The sequence below is a fragment of the Oryctolagus cuniculus genome, chromosome 3 (genome assembly GCF_964237555.1).
Source record: "Oryctolagus cuniculus chromosome 3, mOryCun1.1, whole genome shotgun sequence".
Taxonomy (NCBI): Eukaryota; Metazoa; Chordata; class Mammalia; order Lagomorpha; family Leporidae; genus Oryctolagus; species Oryctolagus cuniculus.
In genome coordinates, this window is record NC_091434.1 from 49,789,559 (window position 1) to 49,809,491 (window position 19,933).

Here is a 19,933-nt window from a genome sequence, read left to right on the forward strand (position 1 = left end):
CTACTCTCTGCCAGAAATGGTGTCTTCAAGTCCTGAATTTCTTTCAGCTTCTTCAAAATGATGTGTCTTACTTATACCCATTGCACACACTTTAGATTGTGGCTTCTTCTCCTGTTGGGCCAGGAACCTTCCTTAATGATTTTTCCAACAAATATTCATTAAAATATGTCATCTACTCATAAAGTCTCCCCTGATCTGTACTGAGAAGACAGCCATACTAGTGTTCATTCTACCATCTTTAGCAGCTAGATGTCAACTATAGAAACTTGATGGTAGCCATCATATCTCATCACTCTGGATATGACATGGGCCAGGAGGTATTTATGTTTTACTTTGACACCTAGCGTGCACCCTATCATAAGAGGAGACTTTCACGTGAGGAGTTTTGATTTATGTTGGGAAATAAAGTTAAATTATATAGAGATCTACCATAAAAACCTTATGAGCCTTTGAGAGTTTTAAGATTAAATATGATACAAGACAGAAAGTGATAAAGTGCATAAGAAAGCAGATCAAGTTCTGTGGAAAATTAAAGGGTATAGTGGTTATATTGAAAATAAAGAGTAAACTACTGGTAGATACAAATTGTGATAGAACTGGCCCTAAAGCTTAGGGCTTACAAGGGAAATTGCTAAGTATATGAAGCAATTTTCCAGTCATGGATTGAGTGCTATTGCATATCAGGTGCAATATTGCATAAAATAGGGGGAAAAATGGTTCCTGTCTTCTCTCAAAAATTTAACACCAATTATGATATTGAAAAAAATCAAACAACAAACTATATAAATACGAAGTCAGTTGTGTACTCCTTAAAATCCAGTATTATGCTCATATTCATATTTTTTTGCAAGATTGGATTCATAATATTATAGAATAGATTCGGTTCACACCATGTGGCATATAATCTTAGTGTTTCAAAAGGATAAAAATAGTTGCCATATGCTATAGTTTGGATATTAGTTTGGGTGTTGAATGTCCCCCCAGACCCGTGAGTTAAAGATTGGGAGGTGGTAGAACTTTTAGAGGGTGGGGCTAGCCAGAAGTCCATAGGTCACCTGGTGTGTGCCTTTGGAAGGTGGTTCTTGGCAAACTTATTACAAAAAACCCACACTGGGCCCAAGCACTCTATCTGCTTCATGGCTCACCATGTGATCTCTCCTCTGCATAAGCTCTGCCGTCACCATCCACTGCCCTCATCAGAGGTCAAACCAATGGGATTGCCTGATCTTGGACTTGAGCCATGAGCCAAAATAAACCTATTTCCTACATAAGAAGTTTGTCTCAAGTATTTCACTGTAAAGATGAAAAACTGACTAACAACCGTGAATGGGGAAAAAAAACAACACCCAGCATTCTTCATACTTTAAATATGGAGGGTGTTTGGGAATAACTCTCTAATTTTGGAACATTAGGCACAGTAAAATCAGAGTGATTTGGGAAGGTTTTTTAGTAACCTTAAAAACACACACAAGTAGCAGACGCTGGTCTCCCAACCTCTGGGTTCAGATCCACAGAGTTGGGAGGCGTTGGCAGGGCTTGGAAGAGTGGGCTGGCCCTTGTTTGTGATGTTGACTCTGGAATTACTCTGGCATAATTCACAGCCAATTAATCTTGACAAGCAGCCTATTAATGGCAGCTTTAGCTCAGATATCATTATCACACATTTCCCTCCTGATGGATCACTGTTCTCATTGGTTACACCCATTCACTTCAACATGGGAATACATGGGAATACAATATCTCCATTTGGACAAAAGACAGAGCATCTGTTTACACCGAAAAAGTCAGGACCCTCATTCATTTTGGTGGAGTTTTCCAAAGTGAAAAATCTAACTCTTGTGTATGAGGGAGTTTTGAAAAAATAACCTAAGAATAAATAACTATTTATCAACCATCCATTTGTGCATAAAACTTGTTACTTGAGGAAAAAATAAACCCAGACCATAATGGCCATTAGAAAAGTTGCTTCTTTTCCCTCTGGATCATTATTGTGCTTTGTCTGCTGAGTAGTGGGAGTGTGAATATGTCTACCTGTGTGAAGGAGACAAGATGAGTGAGTAGGTGTGTGGGAGAACAAGCCATGGGGTGGTGGCGTGGGTGCCAGGTCACTGAGCACATGTGGGAGGAGGCTGGGCCAGTGAGTCAGTGGGGGGAGGAGGACAGTATGTGTGGGCCACCAGTGGGTGGGAACAGAAAACAGCACAGAGCCACTTTGCATATGTGAATTTCTCAAAGAAATATTCCCCAGGACTGTAGGAAAGAGCATTAGAAAACAATTAAGTAGCAATTCAAGTGAAAATAGGAAAAATAAAGCTTTGCTAATAATGTCATGGTTGGTTTGAATTTTTAAAATTATGTTTTTCAGAATTACATGATGTGTATTTTTAGCCCAAGTGGTGGTGACCTGCCAAGGTAATTGACAAAGGATGTTTCAATTTATACGTAGTTCTCAGTGTCATCTCAGAGTTGCTTCTATAATCAAGAGTGGCCAAAGCACAGTAGGGGAATGAGCTATAGACCCAAGGTTGAGGGGACAGTAAATTTTCCAACTAAAACTATTCTTAAACCTAGAAAGAATGCATTACTTTTCTTTCCTTATGTTAGTCAAAAGCATCACTTATATTGCTTCTTTTATAACTATAAATGGGATTTTCTGGGAAAAAAAAACCTACATTCAAATCTGAAATTGTGGCATAATCTCATATAGCATCGGGGCAAAAAGGAATCATGGAGATCAGATTGATGAGCTCTCAGAGTTCGAAGGACTTGGCCAAGGAGTGGGGTATGGAGTCGGACTGATTGAGAAGTTAATCAATCAGCAAACATGGATGGTATATAGGGCACCTTTCCTTATCCACTGCAGCCTTCTGGGATAAGTGTGATATGCAGAACTCTGGAGGCAGAAACTTAGGCTCCCTTAAGAAACCTGCCCGGACCCACCCCTCCCTCCTTCTCAGCCTCTGGTAGCTGCTATTCTATCCTCAACTTCTGTGAGATCAATTTTTTGGATTCCACATGTGAGTGAAATCATGTGGTATTTTTCTTTCTGGGCCAGGCTTACCTCACTTAAGATAAAGACATCCAGTTCCATCCATGTTGTGAATGACAAGACGCCGTCCCTTTTTATTCCTGTGTGTGCATGCGCGCGTGTGTGTATGTGTGTGTGTGTATCACATATTCTTCAACCATTTATCAGTTGCTGGACGCTTAAGTTGTTTTCATTTCTTGGCTGTTGTGAAGGGTGCTGCATAGGTGATACACTCTGTCTCTTCAACAGAGTGATTTCACTTCTGTTGGTCATATACCCAGAAATAGAATTGCTGAATTTAGAGTAGTTCTATTTTTAGTTTTTCAGGGAGCCTCCATACTATTTTCTGGTGTGGCTGTACTAGTTTACATTCTCACAAACACTGTGCAAGTGTTCCTCTTCCTCACATCATTACTAGTATTTATCTTTTTTTTTCCAATAGTAACCAATCTCACTGGAATGAAGTGATACCACATTGTGGTTTAGATTTGCATTTCCCTGATGATTAGTGATGCTGAACATCTTCTCATGTACCTGTTGGTCATTTCATTTGTATGTCTTCCTTTGAGAATTTCTTTTTAAACCCACTGCTCGTTTTAAAATTAGATTATTTGTTTTTTTTTCTTATTTTGCTACTAAGGTGTTTGAGTTCCTTATATATTCTTATTATTAACCCCTTGTCAGATGCAGATCTTTTCTCCCATTCTATAGATTGTATCTTCATTCTGTTTATTATTTTCTTTGTTGTGCAGAAGCTCTTTAGTTTGATGAGACCCCATTTGTCTATTTTTATTTTTGGGGTCTGATCCAAATAATTCTTTTCTATTCCAATGTCCTGAAGCATCTTCCTTGTGTTTTCCTCTAGTAGTTTCAAAGCTTCAGATCTTACATTTAGAACTTTAATCCATAGTGAGTTGATTTTTACATATGATGAGAAAGAGTGACCTAGCTTCATTCTTTTGCATATGGATATCCAGTTTTCACAGCATCATCATTTATTAAAAAGACTGTTCTTTTTCCCAATGCAAATTCTTAGTACCTTTGTCAAATATTAGTCAGCCTGTGCCTGCATGGATTTTCTTCTAGGGTCTCTATTCTGTCCCATGTGTCTGTTTTTATATTAATACCATACTGATAAAATCACTGTAGCTTTGTAATGTATTTTTAAAGTGTTGACTTTTATCCACTGAGTTATTTTTAGCACTTCAGAAGCTGTATACTTTAATGGTACTTGAGAGAAAAAACGAACAATATACATGAATGGGTCATTTCCTAAAGTGGTTTTTAGTTCATCATTGACACTTAGGATTGAATTCAAGAGCAATGCTTAAACTGAAGGAGGAAGTTCTAGAGTTAAATATATTTAAGACTAACAACATCACTGGTTATAGTAGAAACTGTATTGCAAACAATGAAAAGGAAATTCTATTTTATTTTTCATGGAAAATATTTAGACCGCATTACAAAGTTGTCGCTCCCCCTCTTCGTGGAGGAACGACACAGGACCCTACGCTGTTCTTTTGTCTGCTCGGCCCTCCCCGGGTTTGCTGCTGGTTCTTCCCGGGTTGGCTACTATCCCTTCCACCTCCGTGGAAGGGCGGTTCCCCCTGCCACTTTCCCCACTTCCGCAGGGGAGCGGCACACCGCCGGCTGGCTCTCTCGGGGGCTGCACAGGTGTTCCTCTTAGATGTTCCCTGGTGCATGTTGTCTCTCTCCTCCTTTATAGTCCTCTTCCACCAATCCCAACTCTGCTACCCACACGCCGAGTACGCTGCTCTCCTCCAATCAGGAGTAGGTCCTACAGTTTATTGGTTGAACTGGAGGCAGCTGTGTAGAAGCTGTTTGCTCCTCTCCCAGTGCCATATTGTGGGAGAGCAGATGCATAGAATAAGTCTTAATTCCAGTAACTTAGTCTAGTCCGAGTTGCTCCCAGTTGCTCCCCACAAAAGTAAATTGCCTTTCATATAATAAAACATTTAAAATTCTTCTGTTTTTATTATAAACTAAAACTATTAAAGGTTTTGCCTAGGGAAGATGTTAAAAACATATTTATTGTGTGCACATAGGATATTTCCAACTCAATCTGTTCTGTTAAATTCAGCCAATTTCTAAAATTTGGTATTGGGGTCTTGTAATGTATTTTGAAGTTGGATAATATAATGCCTCCTTCTGTGTTCTTTTTGCTCAAGAGTGCTTTGGCTATTCAGGGTCCTTCCTTGTTTCACAAAAATTTTAGGGTTTTTTTTTTATAATTTTACAAAAAATATGATTAGTATTTTCATAGGCATTGCATTGAATCGGTAAATCACATTTGATAGCATGGACATTTTAAAGATATTGACTCTCTCCTAATCCATGAACACAGGTTGTCTTTATATTTCTTTGTGTCCTCTGCAGTTTCTTTCATTGTTGTTTTATAATTTCATTGTAGAAATTTTTCACCTCTTTAGTTAAATTTAGTCCTAGGTATTTTATTTATTTGTAGCTGTTGGAAATAGGATTAATTTCTTGATTTCTTTTTCAAATAATTCTCTGCTGGTGAATAACAATGCTACTGATTTTTATACACTAACTATGCATCCAGAAATTTTGCTCAATCCACTTATTAATTCTAGTGGATTTTTGGTGGATTCTTTGGCGTTTTCTGTGTATATGATCATGTCATCTGAAAATAATGACAATTTGGTTTCCTAGTAGTATTTTAGTGAAGATTTTGGTTTCTTTTTCATGTTATGTACTTTTCCAGTGTTGGCATCAACATATTGTTGGCCATGTAAAATGAGTCTGAAAGAATATTCTCTCCTTTTCTATTTTTGGGAATAATTTAAGAAGCATTAGTATTAATTGTCTGTTTGGTAGAATTCAGCAGTGAAGCCGTCTGTCCTTGGACAATTCTTGGCTGGGAGAATTTTTATTACTGATTCAATCTCACTACTCATTACTGGTCTGTTTAGGTATTATTTTCCTTCATGATTCAGTCTTGGTCTTTATAGAGATTTTATTCAATACATTGTAAAGGAGAGACAGTAAGATGTTAAAAATCAGTTTAATTTGAGAAGTTGGGTTATACAGACAGTTTAATAAAGGAAAGAAGTGTGACCCAGTGGGGTCACTAGCCAGCAGGTCATTGCATTCCTTATTTGCTCCTGCCTACTGCTCACAAACCTCGCAAGCATTCCTCTGCCAGAATCACTTAACTCTAAGCTGCAGACTCATACATTAAATCAGTTCTTCTAGGCTGAAGAAATGGGAGTAGGTATTTTGTTTTTTTTTTTTTTTTGAAGATCATATTTTTTAAAGTTTATTTTTTGTTTACTTGAAAGGCAGAGTAGCAGAGAGAGAGAGAGAGAGAGAGAGAGAGAGAGAGATTTCATCTTCTAGTACACTCCCCAAATGCAACATCCAGGGCTGGGCCAGAATGCTAAGAACAAAGAACTAGTATTTTCTGTTTTCTTAGTTTAGTCAATAAAACGATCATTCACTCAAGCCAGAAACCCCGAGTCACCTTTATAGGCAATTGCTAACCAATTGCTGTGGATTTTAGCTCCTTCCTACTTCCACTGCTTTGTTTTATAATGTATTTCTTCTAGCCTATCTTTCTTTAAACAGCCTTACTGTCTCCCTTTTGCCAACCTCCTCCATTCTAAAGTCATAAAGCATAGTGAAGCACAACCCCTTAGGGGCTGTGCAGCCACTTTAGTGGATGGTTTAACTTCCCTAGATGAAGTAGATTAGAATGGCAAATGTAAAGGAAAGTAAGGTTTCATTAATTTTCATCTCATGCATACAGTCACACATCCATATACATAGGCTTATATTTATAAAACCTGTACATAAAGTGCCAGGTAAAATGTTTTTCCGACTATAGATAATGATCAAAGAACTTCAAAAGCCACTCTTCTGAAACACACAACTGACAGGTCACTTTTTTTCTGGAAATACATCATGGGCTTCTCAGTTTCCACAGAACTTGGTCCAAATGTTCAGCGAAACCTTTAAATTCCTGTGAGGGGCTGCAGCCTATTTCTCTCCACTTCCTCTCATGCTTTCAAATAGAAGAACATTTTAGAGTTACTTGGTGATTTACTGGAAGGTTCTAAGAGTCACTGGATAAATATTCTATGTCTTCCTATACCAGCATATTACCTGCTGGTGAAATAATGTACTCTTCTTGTATTCAAATAGCACAAACATATTACAAATTAGATGTTAAAATTTGCATACATTTTCACGGTAAAATATTAGACTGTCCTGGTGATGAAGGACATCCTCCTCTCTGTTACCCAGAGCACTCAGAAGCAGACACGCTAGAAGCATCACCACCATCGCCAGAAGAGCCTTGACACGGTCGGCTCCCGCCTCCTGTGAGTCAAAGTCCTCGTGTCCAGATATGTGATGCTCGGTCCCCAGAGACAGCCTGCAGACACCCGAGTTCACTGTTCAGGGGCATGCTAGCCAGCTAGAACAAGTAAACCACGGGACCACAAGGCGGAACACCTAAATTCAAATGTCACTTTTGCCACAGGCTTTCAGGTAGGGACAAAGCTCTCACTCAAACCGTGAGAACGATCAGCCTGCAGCACCTGTCACCCCATGGGTCCTCAGGGAGTCTGTGACTGATGGAGCCGACTGGGCAGATTGCCACTTCCTCCCACATGCTACCCGGGGATCGCAGCAAGGCGGAACGCTCAGCGGCAGAGTAGAGACTTTTACAGAGGCAGTCACAGTCCTCCCTGCTACCATCTTTAATCAGGTCATTTAAATCCTCTAAGCTCAAAAATATGAAATAGAGAAAAATGAAAATAAACCCTCTAAGCTCACTTTCTTCTTCCGAAGGGTGAAACTCATAATAATAATAATATCTCCCTATGAGGGTTGTTCTGCAGATTGAACAAGGTAATGCATATGAAAACGCTGTGTAAATAGCAACACAAGATATGCTATTTTTATAATATTCAGCTTGTGGACTGATTTGTACCATAGTTTTGAATAAAGGTGATTTCCATTAGAATCTGGGACACCTAATTTTTTTTAAAACTAGCCATAGAAATTTTCTCTCTTTAATCCAACAGAAGTAGACTGAAAATATACACTGCTGTATAGTTCTTAGAGGGTTTTATAACACTGAGAATACATTCTCTAAACCCTGCTGAAGTTACATAAAATTATAAAAGCTTAGAATGTTAAAAGCAATTTACCATTTCTGATTCTTGTGAAAGTGGGTATTCTATTTAGAGAAAGAATATTTTAAAACTATTTAGTGGGTTCTGGAAAGATGACAGTGGCAGCAGCATATTTTAAAATCCAAATCTCAGCCAAAAAAAAAAAAAAAGAAAAGAAACAAAGAAAGGTCAAGCATTTGACCTACAAGTTAAGACACCTGTCTCCCATATAGGAGTTCCTGAGTTCAAGTCCTAGCTCTACTCTCAATTCCACTTTCCTGTTCACGTATGTCCTTACAGCAGGCAGTGAGAGCTCAACTGCTTAGGTCCCTGCCACCCACATGGGAGATCCTAACTGAGTTCCTGGCTTTTGGTTTCAACCTGGACCAGCCCTGGCTATTGCAGGCATTTGAGGAGTGAACCAGTGAATGGATGATTCTCTCTCCCTCTCTCTTTCTCTCTCTCTCAGATAAATAAAATTTTAAAAGCACACAGAGTCACTGAGTAGCTACTGAGTAAAACCCCAAACCTGTGGACATTTGCAATGACACTATGTTGCAAACCGCACAGAAACGCTTTGAAGATTCATGTTAGTGAGGACAAACCCCCAGTAGCCACAAGGCCTGGACTATATATGTGGGCATCTGTGCAGGAGAAAGCAAAGATTCAAGGAAGCCTGATGGACGTTGCCAGACATGAGGATAGGAGAAGCTCAAAACATCAATGACCACTGTCTGGAAAGCAAGTCGGTGGGTGCAGGTGCAATGGGGCTCCAGATCCTAAGGGTGCCCACTCGAAACTGACCCTTCCAGAACTCCCCTCCTGGACACAGCTCCACGCTGAAGACTTCTGCTGGGTAGAACCAAAGCTGAGCTGCCCAGGGACAATAAAACCACAGGGAAAGGATAGTCCCCATAAAACGGGGTGGGGGCAGAGGAGGAAATCGAGTCAGGAACTCTCATAAAGCAAAGACGATCTTTGTAACACAACATAAACGCCACAGGAGAGAGAGTTTGTGGAATCAGACAAGCTACCCCAAAACACATGCCTTACTGAAAATTCTGAAAAGCCATCCCCACACGAAAATGAGAGGCAGAGAAGTATTGAGGCCTGCATCTCTTAGAAAGGTATTTCTAAGAAAATACACAAACAAGGCATGGGATAATGTCCCTACATTAGAAAGACACACTCACAGTAAAACACTATAACCTCTTATTGAAAAGTAATTAAATAGATGATAAAATAAGTGAAATTAGTGACCAAGTGTTTTTTTGTTTGTTTGTTTGTTTGTTTGTTTGTTTTTGGACAGGCAGAGTGGACAGTGAGAGAGAGAGACAGAGAGAAAGGTCTTCCTTTGCCGTTGGTTCACCCTCCAATGGCCACCGCGGCCGGTGCACTGCGGCCGGCGCACCGCGCTGATCTGATGGCAGGAACCAGGTACTTATCCTGGTCTCCCATGAGGTGCAGGGCCCAAGTACTTGGGCCATCCTCCACTGCACTCCCTGGCCACAGCAGAGAGCTGGCCTGGAAGAGGAGCAACAGGGACAGAATCCGGCGCCCCGACCGGGACTAGAACCCGGAGTGCCAGCGTCGCAAGGTGGAGGATTAGCCTAGCGAGCCGCGGCGCCGGCCTGACCAAAGTTTTAAAAACTCAGGAATGAGGTGGCAGAACTCAGGAAATAACTAGCAATAAAATAAAAATCATTTCAGAAATGAAACTAAACTACATGGCCGGCGCCGCGGCTCACTAGGCTAATCCTCCGCCTAGCGGCGCCGGCACACCAGGTTCTAGTCCCGGTCGGGGCGCCAGATTCTGTCCCGGTTGCCCCTCTTCCAGGCCAGCTCTCTGCTGTGGCCAGGGAGTGCAGTGGAGGATGGCCCAGGTGCTTGGGCCCTGCACCCCATGGGAGACCAGGAAAAGCACCTGGATCCTGGCTCCTGCCATCGGATCAGCGCGGTGCGCCGGCCGCAGCACGCAGGCCGCGGCGGCCATTGGAGGGTGAACCAACGGCAAAGGAAGACCTTTCTCTTTCTCTCTCTCTCTCACTGTCCGCTCTAAGTTGATGTAACCATTTAACATTTTTGCAGTTTGTGTAGTATGTCCAATTTATTGATTTTTTAAAATGCTGACAGCCTTGCTTACGTGGGATAAATACCACTTGCTTGTACTACATAAAATTGTTGGATTTTACCTATTATTTAAAAAAAAAAGAGAGATTTCTAAAGGCAACCCAGAGGAATCCTTAATCCAGTTCTTCATTAGAAGAGATGTGCAATTCGGGACATGCTCAAGCTGACTTACCTCAAACGGTAGAGTTAGAAACATACCAGGGGATTCCAATTCAATCCCATCAAGGTGGCATGTACCAATGCCATCTCACTAGTCCCAGTGATCAATTTCTGTGCACAATTGATCATAATGATAGGACTAAGAACCAAAGGGATCACATAAACAAGAATAGTGTCTGCAAATACTAGCTGATAGAATCAAAAAGGGAGAGAATGATCCAACATGGGAAGTGAGATACACAGCAGACCCATAGAATGGCAGATGTCCTAAACAGCACTCTGGCCTCAGAATCAGCCCTTAAGGCATGCGGATCCAGCTGAAAAGCCCATGAGAGTATTTCAGGCATGGAAAGCCAAGACACTCTGGGGAAAAAAAAAAATGAAAGATCTCCACGAGTGAGATCCCAGTGGAAAGAACGGGTCATCAAAGAAGGAGGTACCTTTCTCTGAAGGGAGGAGAGAACTTCCACTTTGACCATGGCCTTGTCTAAATATGATCAGAGTCAGTGAACTCAGGGGGCTTCCATAGCCTTGGCAGCTCATGACAAGAGACTAGGGTGATTACTGAGGCCATAAACAAGAGTGTCAATTTGTTAAGTCAACAACAGGAGTCACTGTGTACTTACTCCTCATGTAGGATCTTTGTCCTTAGTGGGCTGTACATTGAGATTTAATGCTATAACTAGTACTCAAATAGTATTTTTCATTTTATGTTTCTGTGTGGGAGCAAACTGTTGAAATCTTTACTTAATGTATGCTAAACTGATCTTCTGTATATAAAGAGAATCGAAAATGAATCTTGATGTGAATGGAAGGGGAAAGGGAGTGGGAAAGGGGAGGGTTGCGGGTGGGAGGGACGTTATGGGGGGCAAGCCATTGTAATCCATAAGCTGTACTTTGGAAATTTATATTCATTAAATAAAAGTTAAAAAAAAAAAAAAAAAAGAAGTTATGAGGTTAAAGGTGCAACTGACATGGAAGGACGCTATGAGCATGTGTCATAACTGTACAAATATATTACTAATAGTACCTATAATAAAAAGATTTCAACACTATTATATTTCAAAAAAAAAAAGAATCAAGTAGAAATTAATACTTATCAATCGGTTTTCTGTTTTCTAGTGGATTCACATAAAATTTTTAAATTACATACTACTTTAAATTTTCATACTTGTACTAGGAAGATACTTCAAAAATTTGTGGAAATGAAATTAAAATATAAGTTTATTTTGGTACAAAAATATTTGACATCCATGCAATTGAGTGGGGTCTTCCAAAAGTTCATGGAAAATGCCTATCATAATAAAAATATACATAGATTTTATATATATGTATACATATTTATGAAAGTACTCCAATTAATAATCCAAATAGAAATGTACATTTCATTTGGATTAAACCATGACTTTTGTGGTTTAGCAAACTCACTTGAATAACTCTACAGACATGATTTATCCAAGTACCTAATTAACAGAGATATTTTATTTCCTAGTTTTTTCTTTATGGTAAGTTTCTGAAATAATATATTGATACTTGAAATGTTTCACTGGACACCAATTGTAAGGCAAAGTTTATGGCCAAATCTCAGTGAAGATCAAGTAAAAAATTATACCTACTTCAGAGGAAGCAAGATGCAGATAGTCCCTAATCAAAATTCAACCATCTGCTGCTCACTGAAGGCCGGTGGATGTTCTGTGGATGCATTTCATAAGAAAAATGGGCTCCAAGTCTAGACGGTAGGTTTTGGATGTTTCTGGCATCACAGTTGGTACACCAGATCTGATTGAAGGTATCACCAGTTTTGCAGAACCACATTTTACAATGAATGCCTAATGGTTCCCAAAAGTCACCATGAAATAGAACTTTTGCTTATCATGGTATCGTCTGATTACCAATTATAGGAGCCCAAGAAGGGTAAGTGTAGAGGTCAAACATGGGTACCATCCAGGTGGATATGCCAAGCATTACCACTGCAACACCCACAATATTAACACCAAGTCCAGCTTTAACCTAGAACAGAAAGAACATAAATGTCAGTCTCCCAAAGACAAACCTAAAGAGGATTTCAAATGCTGTTGTAGAAAGCACATGCCCATTTGACAAGCATTCTAAATGATTAGCAGGAAGTATTTTCATTTCATAAAATCAGGGGTTCTTCCTTCATTCATGTCAAATGAAAATCTGTCTCCAAGTACACATCATTTGGGAGGACAACCTCAGGGAGATTCCCCTTAAGAATATTCCTAGATCATTCTGATTATGGAAAATTCTCCTTAAAAATCAGTCATTTCATGTTAAATCAGAATGAAGATTGGGAATGGGAGAGGAAGGAAGAAGAAGGTTTGGAGGGTTGGTGGGAGGGAGGGTAAATCTGTATATATGAAATACATGAAATTTGTATAACTTAAATAAAATTTTAAAAATTCAAAAAAAAATAAAAAAATAAAAAAATTAAAAAAAAAAAGAAACTAAACTACATGAAACAGCAAAACAGGCAAAAGATTATGCCTTTTAAAAAAAATAGAAGACAAAAAGGAGGAAAAAAATTTAAATAAAAAATAAAGATAAGAATTTCAGAGGAACTACCAAATATTGAAGACAGACAAAGATGATTCCACCACAGGTAATGGAATCCCTGAAGAAGAAAAACAAAATAAACAAATGCTAAAAACTATCACTAAAATTGTTTTCCTCGGGGCTGGCACTGTGGCGAAGTGTGTTAACACCCCAGCCTGTAGCACTGGCATCCCATATGGGCGCCAGTTTAAGTCCCGGCTGTTCCACTTCTGATCCAGATTCCTGCTAATGTACCCAGTAAAAAAGTGGAGGATGGCCCAAGCATTTGGACTCCTGCATCCTCATGGGAGACCCAGAAGAAGCTCCTGGCTCCTGGCTTCGGTCTTGCTCTGCCCCAGTCATTGTGGTCATTTGGGGAGTGAAACAGCAGATGGAAGACCTCTCCCTCTGTCTCCAACTCTCTGTGTAACTCTGCCTCTCAAATAAATAAAATAAATCTTAAAAAATTTTTTTCCTTAACTAAAAAAAAACAACTTGAAAATGCATACTGCAAATCTGAGAATATTGATTATAACAACCAACACTAAGATATATTTCTAGTAAAATAAGTGAGCCTTCAAGAAAAAGAAAATATTCCTATGGGTACTGAGTCAAACCCAGCGATTTTATAAAAGTAAGAAAATAAGTTGTCATCAGGTTCTTTTTTGACAACAACACTTTACACCAGAGGAAAATGGACTCACTTACTTGAGACAGTAAAGGAATCAAATGTGATGAAAACACTCATCTCTGTAAGATGCAGGACTGGTTATTCATTTGCAAGAATATTGTTCACGTCAATGCTTCCTGAAAATCTACCAACCAATGAGTCTCAGATCACCAAAATGATTAGAGAGACACTGGTGGTATGCACAAAAGACATAGTTACTAATACTAAGTGAGAAGTAGAGAGCATAAAATGTCGAGGTTATCTTCTTGTACAATACAGATCTAGTACAGCTACAAAAAAATGGAGTGAGGGGTGGGTGTTGTGGCACATGCAGTGCATTAAACTGCTGTTTGGGATGCCCACACCCCAGGTCAGGTCCCAGCTCCTCTGTGTCCCATCTAGCTTTCTGCTCATGTACCTGGGAAGAAGTAGATGACAGACCCCACAGGAGACCAGGCGTTACAGCCATTGTGTGGATGGAAGATGCCTCTCTGTGTCCTTCTGCTTTCAAGTAAGTAAATAAACCTGTTTTTAAAAATGAGTGAAAGAGAGGAGAGCATATGAAAAAATATTTTAAGTTGTTCTTTGTAGTTATGTTGCTGGTGGTAATATATGTGTTGTTACTCTGAGCCTATCATGTGTGTAATGTGGAATAAAATGAATAATTATGAGATATTTTAATTCTGTCTGTTACAATTTGCTCATGTCCTTTCAAAATTCATATCCTGAACTCTTAAAGAGCAACATGGTGGTGTTCACGGGTGAGGTCTTTTGGAGATAATTAGGTCTTAAGGATGGAGCCCTCACGAATGGGATAGTACCCAAATAAAATAAGCCCACAGGAACCTGTCCACCCTTTCACCATGTGAGGACACAGTGAGAAGCAGCCATCTGTCAACCAGGAAACAGGCCCTCCCCACACACTGAGTCTGTTGGCATTCTGATCTTGGATTTCCCAACCTTGGAAATAAATTTATGTCATTTATAAGCTTTTAAGACCATGGCATTTTGTTATGGCAGCCTGGATGGACTAAAACAGTCATCTACTGTATGTATCTTTGGGAACTAGGAAACTCGACATGTAAGAAAATGGATTCAGATGAAAAATAAAAAATAGCTTGAATATTAATTGAAAATGTCAGTATGAAGTATTTTAACTGTAAAATTATGCCTATATGTGTTCTTATCAATAGATAAATTTCCTTACACTGCTATTGGAAAGTCACAGAAACAATGACCAACCCAATAACACTAAGCATTAGTACTAAGGTTGCAGTCTTAAAATCATATTTCCCTCTAAAGTCAATCAGCGCTTTTAGAAACATGACTGATTGCATGTCTATGGTAGGAAACATACAATGACCTGGGAATATTTTATATCAGATATCAATGAAGATAGCAAAAATTACTAGTATCAAAAGGACTGAGAAGCTAACTGGAAGAGAATTGCACTAGGCAAAGAAATGACAATTTGAGCTTAAAAAAAAAAGGTGGGACAAATATTGTGGCACATGTCAGAATGCTGGTAAGAATCTTGGCTACTCTGCTTCTAATCCAGCTTCCTGCTAATGGGTCTAGGAAGGCAGTGAATTATGGGAGAAGAGATGGAGTTCCTGGTTCCTGGTTTGAGCCTGACTCAGTCCTGTCATGGCCATTTGGGGAATGAACTAGCAGATGGGAGGGAAATCTTATCCTGACTTTTTTTTTTTTTTTTTTTGACAGGCAGAGTGGACAGTGAGAGAGAGACAGAGAGAAAGGTCTTCCTTTGCCGTTGGTTCACCCTCCAATGGTCGCCGCGGCCGGCATGCTGCGGCCAGCGCACCACACTGATCCGAAGGCAGGAGCCAGGTACTTATCCTGGTCTCCCATGGGGTGCAGGGCCCAAGTACTTGGGCCATCCTCCACTGCACTCCCTGGCCACAGCAGAGGGCTGGCCTGGAAGAGGGGCAACCGGGACAGAATCTGGTGCCCTGACCGGGACTAGAACCCGGTGTGCCGGCGCCGCAAGGCAGAGGATTAGCCTAGTGAGCCGCGGCGCCGCCTATCCTGACTTTTCTATATGAACCACTAGGTAACCAAATGATAGATGTGGAGCTGTGTCTCTTTATAAAATAAATGAAAAAGAGATAGTGGAATTTGTGTGTCATCATTTTGCAAATTAATGATATGGACATCAATAGTTACTAATGTCACAAAAAGAGAATAAGAAAGACCTTTTATGCCTCATGATGAAAGAACATACACAACCTGTATTCCCACCCAAACAGGGAAAACCCAGGTCTGATGAAGCCTCTGAATCCAGTTGTCAGTTTTTAGGAAATAAAGAGGAAAGAGGAACAGGACAAAACCACACCAGTAAGTGTGGAATCAGTGAATCCAACCTGGGAAGCTACACATTCAACACTTCCAGTTCTGCAATAGGTAACTATGAAGAAATGGAGGAAAGGTAACATGTAGATATGGGGACTTGAAAGGCATATATAATATTTAATATAAAATAATTTCCATATACAGTATCTATGGTGCACAGTTGGGTTATAGAACTATAAAGAAACACATGGAGGCTGGTGCCACGGCTCACTAGGCTAATTCTCTGCCTGCGGCACCAGCACCCCGGGTTCTAGTCCCGGTTGGGGTGCCGGTTCTGTCCCAGTTGCTCCTCTTCCAGTCCAGCTCTCTGCTGTGGCCCGGGAGGGCAGTGGAGGATGACCCAAGTCCTTGGGCCCTGCACCCACATGGGAGACCAGGAGGAAGCACCTGGCTCCTGGCTTCAGATTGGCACAACGCACAGGCCATAGTGGCCATTTGCGGGGTGAACCAACGGAAGGAAGACTTTTCTCTCTATCTCTCTCTGTCTAACTCTGCCTGTCAAACACACACACACACACACACACACACAAAACCATGGAAATGATAAGTAAGAAAATAGGGTTCTTGGGTCTGTTTGAGGAGGGAGAGGTTTGAGATTGGAACAAGGCACAGGGAGAGCTTCTGGAACATCTGGAAAATTCTACATCTTGATTAGAATGTTGGTCATGTGAATGTTTGTAGTATAGTACTGCTTAGGGTATATATTTATCTTATATGGCTTTCTAGATCTGTTTTATTTCATAATAGATATAAAGGTTAAAAGTAACACAAATCTAATTTAAGGATAACTATAATAATAAAGGGAGCATTTCAACAAGATTCTCTGTGTATTACTCAAAATTGGAAGAATCAAAAAGTACCTATAATATTTCCAGTGATTATTGTATCTGGCAAAATATAGAAAAAGGGAAAGCACAGGTGACTACAAAGCATAAAGGGTAACCTCTAAATTCTAGAACAAATCCAAGAAATATTATTAGTGGGCTTGGGTGTGCTGTTTGCTCTAAAAACCACTTAGATTTTACGTAGAGGAATAAATCTTTAGGAAACTCCCATTACTTGGAAGGTCTGGCCCCTTGGAGCTCAGCGCATAAAAATGTCCTTGGTCTGGTCTAATCTTGCTTTAATTACTGCTGAGAGAAGTTAAAAGGCTTAAGTATTTACCTGAATTGTTTTAAGCATCATTGTTAGGAAATCTTTAGGTGAAAAAAAAAAAAAAAAAAGAGGAGTGCCATCAGAATCCTAATGCCAAGCTATTTGAACATGCATCTCCAGGGACACACCTGCAGTGTGGTTAGGAGAGACAAATTCTAACCTGCAGGGTGCATGCCTGAAACAGGAGTCCACTTCCTCCCTCTCTCCTTCTCTCTGCTCCTGTGTCTTAATGGCTTATCCTGCCCATCATTTCAAGTGACCTAATTTCTCACATTAGACCATACCATCCAGATTAGTCACTGTTCATTCCACCCCACTCCTTCTTCTTTCTGCCAATCCTATTTTATTTTCCTTACTTTCCTCATTATAACCCATCTTCCGTTGTCTAATTTTTCTTCCTTTCCACTATAAGAATTAAAAAAATTGTTGCTTGGGAAATTGAATAATTTAGAATAAAAATGTTTTGAGAGAGAAAGAGAGAGAGAGAGAGAGAGAGAGAGTGAAAGAGGGAGAGAGACAGAGAAAGGAGATCTTAGATCAATAGAAAGAAAAGACATAATTGATATAGAAGTAACTCCCATTTTGAGGCAATGTGTAAATTTCAAAACAGAAAACAAATTTATTGAAGTTTAGAATAATGAATAAAACTAACTTATTAAGTCATCATAAAATTTCAGATGACTATTTTTTCACATTTGGGAAAGTTCTGGGAGTCGTCAAAAATATCACCATAGAGGTAGGTGGTTGGTGTGGTGGTTAATACATTGCTTGAGAAGCCCGAATTCCAGGTCTGAGTGCCTGGGCTTGCGAGCCCAATTTGAGTGAGCCAGTAGATGGGAGATTCTCTCTTTCTTTCTCTCTCTCTGTCTCTCTCACTCTCTCTCTCTCTCACCCCCTCTCTCTCCCTTTCAAATACGAAAAAAAAAAATTTCAAACTATATTATCGTAGTGGGGCAGGTTTAAAAGTCCCTGTCTCATATCGGAGTGGATGTGAGTCCCTGGTCTGCTTCTGACCAAGCTTCCTCCTGATGCACACTTCGGGGGACAAGTGGTGATGGCTCAGGTAGGTGGGCTCCTGTCACCCATGTAGGAGACATGGATTGAGTTCCTGGCTTCCAGCTTTGGTCTTGGCAGTGAGGGGTATTACAGACATTTGGGGAATAAACCAGGAGAGAGAATTAATCTCTCTTTCCCTCGCCCCATGTGTGTATATGTATACACACACACACATATATGCATCTAAAATAAAAACTGAATAATTTAAAATATCACCATAATGATTTCTCTCCTATCTATTGCTAATCCAGTTTTTGACTTCTATGAAACCACTTCCCAACACAGAGTTATAAAAAAAGCCAGACATTCACTCTATCAGTTTTCCCAAAGGTAAGGGTTAGTAACTTGCTAGTGGGACTGGCAAGGGAATTGGCTGAGGGTGAAGGTGAGACTTCTAAGAAGGGCTTTCCTTACCTATTCAAGGGATGGAAGAGGAGGTTGTCTCCTCTACATTTTTTCATGGTTGTGTGAGGACCCAGTCAGCAGCAAGGACAGCCTTTTTCAGTTATGGAGAGAAAGGCGTAGCTGAATCATTAATGCATTTCACTTTCCATGATCTCTTTTGAAACATGACTAATCTAGAAATTATGATTCTGTTATAGAACAGATCAGAACAGATAGATTCATGTCAGTTTTCTTCATAAAATAAAATATTAGCAGTATCTACACTATCACTTCTTCTTGACAGTTGCCTACATTTTCTTTGACATCCCACTCCTGTAATCAACAATAACATCTTATAAAAATAAAGCATTGAGAAATCTGTAAGACAACTCTGTAATATATGTGGATCTAGCAAGATACAGAATCCAAAGAGAGAAAGCACTGTTGAAATGGAGTTTGAGAATTGACTTTTAAAAAGAAAACGAAGACGGGGCCAGTGCTGTGGCATAACAGGTGAAGCCGCCACCTACGGGTGCCGGTTCACGTCCCAGCTGCTCCACTTCTGATCCAGCTATCTGCTATGGCCTTGGAAAGCAGAAGAAGATGGCCCAAGTCCTTGGGTCCCTGCACCCACGTGGGAGACCCAGAAGAGGCTCCTGGCTCCTGGCTTCAGATCAGCCCAGCTCTGGCCTCTCTCTCTCTCTCTCTGTAATACTGCCTTTCAAATAAATAAATACATCTTTAAAAGAAAAAGAAAAGGAAGAGAGAGGGAGAGAACACACAAGAGGAAGAACAAAATCTGAGAGTGTTATATTTATCTTCATCTTCCAACTTCCACCTACCCTTTTTAAAAATATTTGAGTTCTTTCCAAAAACACACAAAAGAAAAGAGATTGAAGAATTTTCTGAATAGAGTGTGACCACTGAGGATAGGCTGATGTGCGTGATTGGGAATTGAAGGCTTTGAAGAGAAAATTGTTATTTGATCCGAAGGGCTCCTGAAGCAAACACAGATTTCTCTCATGATCAAAAAAGGCAGTTAAAGAACGTAAGCTGAAAGGATATATGCTGATTATAGCTCTCTCTAATAAAACAAAAACCTTTAAAATACAATTCACCTTCTCTTACTATAAATCATTTTAGAATTACCTTGGTGCAAAAAAAAAAAAAAAAAAGACTATAGGAAAATGCTTCCTAATGGTGTGTTGGTTGCAACAAAAATTTTGGCAGAGGCTCCTTAAGAATCAAGTGAAGTGAAGGGGC

At 39.9% G+C, this 19,933-nt stretch overlaps 1 protein-coding gene and 1 long non-coding RNA gene across 2 annotated transcripts in view; both read right to left on the bottom strand.

The window, feature by feature from the left end:
* LOC127491585 (uncharacterized) overlaps positions 1–19,933 on the bottom strand; it is a 73,327-nt gene that overhangs the window by 33,209 nt on the left and 20,185 nt on the right. The gene's annotated exons all lie outside the window — the stretch shown is intronic.
* On the bottom strand, positions 11,676–18,694 carry LOC138848957 (uncharacterized). Its single transcript, XR_011387189.1, has 2 exons — positions 14,124–18,694; positions 11,676–12,489 (listed from the first exon to the last, which is right to left on the bottom strand). It is a non-coding gene; the product is annotated as an uncharacterized lncRNA (long non-coding RNA).